Source organism: Quercus lobata, chromosome 4 (assembly GCF_001633185.2).
Source record: "Quercus lobata isolate SW786 chromosome 4, ValleyOak3.0 Primary Assembly, whole genome shotgun sequence".
Lineage (NCBI taxonomy): Eukaryota > Viridiplantae > Streptophyta > Magnoliopsida > Fagales > Fagaceae > Quercus > Quercus lobata.
This window is the reverse complement of record NC_044907.1, coordinates 71,751,501-71,756,563: the sequence shown is the minus strand read 5'-3', so window position 1 is coordinate 71,756,563 and position 5,063 is coordinate 71,751,501. Positions and strand designations below refer to the sequence as shown.

The 5,063-nt window shown below is 32.8% G+C and overlaps 1 pseudogene; it reads left to right on the top strand.

Moving 5' to 3' along the window:
* The first annotated feature begins 384 nt into the window (after window positions 1-384).
* LOC115987354 lies at window positions 385-3,719 on the top strand (annotated as a pseudogene).
* Window positions 3,720-5,063: the final 1,344 nt, after the last annotated feature.

Sequence of the window (5,063 nt, the reverse complement as noted above, 5' to 3'; positions counted from 1 at the left end):
GCCGCTATAAGGCTTTTAAAATGTCACTATAAGGCTTAAAAACGCCACTATAGGGGAAATTTTTTTTGCATGGAACTCGAGTCTTAGAGACTCGAGATCTATGTGGCATTTTCAGTCCAATTCGTCCAGCCAAACACTTGCAAAGCGAGTTTATAAAACTCGGGTTTTAATATGGATCTCAAGTTTCTAAAACTCAAGATTCTATTTTTCTTAAAACTTTGAAACGTTGTCTAACTTACTACATTGAATCCCTATTAACAGCTATTCTGCAAATTCCCTCCTAGCAGTAAGTCATATTTTAGTGAAAGCCACCTGACCAACCCCTTGACTATAAACCAACGCTCTCTTGCAAGTCTCTTTGCACTCTCTCACACTTCTTTTTGCATTTCTCTCATTTGCTTCAACACCTAGAGTTCTGTGACAATGGCGGGCGAGGTGGTTCTGTTGGATTTCTGGCCTAGCATGTTTGGGATGAGGGTCAAGATTGCTCTGGCTGAGAAGGGTATCAAGTATGAGTACAAGGAAGAGGACTTGAAGAACAAGAGCCCTCTGCTTTTAGAGATGAACCCCATTAACAAGCAGATCCCAGTTCTCATCCATAACGAGAAGCCTGTGTGTGAGTCCCTCATCATTGTTCAGTACATAAACGAGGTCTAGAATGATAAGTCTCCATTGTTGCCCTCTAATCCTTACCAAAGAGCTCAAGCCAGGTTCTGGGTTGATTTTGTTGATAATAAGGTACCTTTTGTACAATTTCTTTTCCTTGTGTTTTTCTTTTTCTCGGTTTTCATTGGTGTTTGAGTCTCATACATTTGACCCTTTTTTTTTCTTTTTTTCTTTTTTTTTAGTTTTTTAATGTTCAGTTAATACTTCATACTGTGTGAAATATTTTGGGCCTATTTGTTACGTGAGATCAAACTCACATTTTCACATTTTAAACAACATTACACATTTTTTCACACACTTTTTCATCCACGCATATTTTAAAAAACTACAAAAAAAAAACAAAAATCACATTTCAAACTACTCTACCAAACACTCCCTTATGTTTATGTTTCTGAGGTTGGATTCGCTAGATTTCTTTTAAAATATGTTATGTTAGAATGTTTATAGATTCTATTATAATTTACTAATTCGAAGGCCATGTCAAGGAAGGCCATGTCAAGGCAGTGATTCAATTAGACATGCAAGATGACTGTATAGAATATTTTTCCAAAGAACTTGCTAATTCTATGAAACTATATAAAATATTGTGATTAAAAAAAGAAAAATTTGCGAATTTGGACTTAATCTTAAAACTCCTAGAGTTTTATCATTTGATAAGTAGTCTTAAGTAGATATGGCAAAACGGGTTAGAATTTTCTGACCCAACCCGACCTGAAAAATACCTGATCCAAACTCGAATTTTGACCCGAAACAAAAACGGATTGACCACTGACCAGATTCATGTTTTTTTGGGGTCAACCTGACTTGACCCAAACCTGAACTATTTTTTGGTAAAAAAATAATAAAATTAAGATAATATTGATTTAATTGTTTAGTGTGAGCATTAAGGAAACAATTGAGACATTTACATAACTATATGTAAATTAATTGAAAGATAAATAATTGAGCACTCTGTAACACGTAAAGATTTTTAGTTATCAAATGACAAAGTACATGCCAAGATAATCTGATAACAGTATAGTTAAAAACATAAATTTAAAATTGTAAACATGTGCGAAAAACATTTACAAGTGTGAAAATAGTGAAGCCAAAGTATCAAATTAATATAAATTATAAATACTTAGACCTATTTTTTAACAATTTATGTCCAAAATAAACGGCTTTTCAAAATAAATTATAAAATTTTCTAGAGTATGTGTTGCTTAACAATGATATGATATTCATAAAACATGCCATGCATAAATAAGTAAATAATCAAACTTTAATATATATCTAAAATTGAAATAAAGTGCCAACTACAATTGATAATAGATTATAAAATTAATTTTCAAGATTGTCAATTTCTTATATGTTTTTATTATTTGTCAAATGAATTATCTAATAAGTCATTTATAATTTTGTTTTATATTTTGGGATGTTGATATTGTGTAGAAATAGAACTTGTGTATTTGTTTTACTTATCTTTGTATTATTTTGTTTTAGATAGCAATGTTAAAATTTGTATAATTTTCAAATTATTGATTAAATATTAATAAGTGTAATTCATGCTTAATATAAGTGGTGAATTCAAAATAATAAATTTTACATCAAATAATTTGTTGCATGACTTTCTAAATGACAAATACATGTTATTTTCTTTCAAAAAAAAATTCATGTGAAAAATACAGGTCAACCTGACCGACCCGACCCGAAACCCTATTGACCCGAACCCCCTTTTAACCAGCTTAAAATGGCCTGTTTTTGACCCACAACCCAATTGACTTGACCCGACCCGCCGTTTTGCCATGTCTAGTCTTAAGATACTGAGTCTTGTTCTTTATCCATTAAGTTGTTCACCAAGGATTTCATATATTTGAGGAAGATTAAATAACAACCTAAAATATAAAATTCAAAAAATTACATGAAAATTTAAATAAAATAAAATAAAATTAACAGTGGATAGAAGGCAACGCCGTACTCTGTCCTGCATCATCTTGAGGGAGAGAAAACAAAAAAAAAAAAAAAAAAAAAAAAAAAAAAAAAAAAAAAAAAAAAAAAAAAATCTCAAATATGATTTCCTACTGAAATTAAGGTACTTTTTTGAGATATGGAGCTTTTACATTGGCCTTCAATTCAAATTGAAATCTATTATTCCTCGGTTAAAGTTTTTTAAGAATTTCTTTCTATTACGAGAGTAGTTCTCCTTGTGGAATCAAGAGTCTCTTACATCTGCTCCTGGAATTCACACTTAATTTCAAGTTTTTGTCTCCAATCCTAGGAGATCATAGAGATCAAAGCAGAGTGTCGGCAGTGAATTAACTTAAACGCCCAAGTGATTACTAAGATGTCTTTCAGAAAAAGCGAAAAACAATTGAAAGAAATAAGAGCAGGGAGAAAAAGAAGGAAAGAAAATTTGATGGTTTATATTTGCTTTTCATTGACCATGTTCAATTTATGTAGTTGTTGGGTACCAAATTAAAACTTTATTTCTTTCCACTCTTAGCATTAGTCATGTTCAAGACCCATTCGTTTGTGTGTAAGTCACTAATTAAAATAAAAGTTAGGAGTGTTCTGTAGTCTCTCTGTATCATACAATCAAGAACATATTTAATGGGGCTTTCCCACTTGCTAAGGTCCAGAGAAATATTAAGTTTGCCCAGTAGACTTGATTTGAAATTCGCCACTGTCATTGCTCATTCTAGCAATACAATGTGTGGAAAATTCAGGTTTTTGGAGCTGCAAAGAAGTTATGCAGCACAAAAGGAGAAGAGCAAGAGGCAGGCAAGAAGGAATTCCTTGAAACCTTAAAGACATTGGAGGTGGAGCTTGGTGACAAGCCTTACTTTGGGGTTGATACATTTTGGTATGTGGACCTTTCTTTTATCACTTTCTACTGCTGGTTCCATGCCTACGAGGTCTTAGGCAATATTAACATAGAGGCGGAGTGCCCCAAGATTATTGTGTGGGCTAAGAGGTGCATGCAGAAGGAGGCTGTGGCCGTGACTCTTCCTGACCAGAAGAAGGTTTATGAGGAGCATGCTGCTCGGTTGAGGAAAATGTTTGTTTCGGAGTAGAGTAATGATTAGGCCTCAATCTGGAAGTGCTAGCATATTATGGTTTTGGATGGTTATGTAATAGCATTGTCATTAGCTTTCGTTTAGCTTGCAAGACACTTTGATGTGTTTGCTGAGCATTTCTAAAGGGCATGTATTGTACCGTTTAACTTGTAAGATACTATAATGTGTCTCTGCTGAGCCTTAAATCTAAATGGCTTGTACTGAATCATATATAAGTGATATGTCAAGAATGTATTGACTCTTTGCAATGAATTAACAAATTAATTAGCCAAGTTAATTAATTAATTCCATTAGCATACAATATGCGTGGTAGCACAAACAAATCACCAAATAACTAAATGTAACGAAAATTAAATTAACTCAGTGATTTGTTTACGAATGAGGAAAATCTACGTAGCAAAAATTCTACTGGGTGATTTTAAGGTCACCACTCCCGAGAATTCATTTTTATCACAACATGCGATTACAAGTAAAGGAATCTCATTACTTTATATCAACCAATAGTTGAACTTTTACCTCAATACCCGATTGGACTTGTTCTGTAGTGACTATTTCTCCTTTTATTGCACGACTCCAATACGTGACTAATCAATTCATTGCGCGAATCCCAATACGAAGCTTACTCACTAACTTAAGAAAGATGTTGGCTGTAAAGTTCTTCAATTCATCAACACGATGAAGATCAAGAAACTCCTTGATTAAAAAACACTACGGTGTACAAACATAGTAGCTTCTCCAAGAGAAATATGAATTAGGGCAAATTCTATTTCCCATCACAATTTGCATGAACACAACTTTGCTTCACACTTACACAACCTTTGATGACCTTTAAAATAATCCTTATATATGTTTAGGGTTGTGAGAAAAGAAAGCTCAAACATGTATTCACGGATTAGATTGAAATCAGGTCTGAAAAACTGAATTTCATAAACATCAATAGATAGCTTATCTATCGTGCTTTAGCAGCTTTTTAGACCTAGATAGATACTAACTGTTGAGCTTTAAAACCCAGCACTTCTTTACTTGTTTCTTGGACAGATTTGCATGGCTTTAACACTAAATCTTGAAATATTGTTTCTTGAAGCATTAAACACATCCTAGATCTATCCAAAAACAAGTAAAGTGCATTTTGTCAAAGGATCAGCCAATTCTAATTTGACATATGTTCCTAACATTAAATCACATATGTCATAAAATTCTCTCCCTTTAGCAATCCGTGACAAAACCACAACAAATAAATTAATATATGAGAGAAGTCATAAATCACTCAACTCATACTCACTTGTTAAATACAATAAAATCTATCCTAACACAAACTCTTGAAAAACTTTGAAAGAAGAG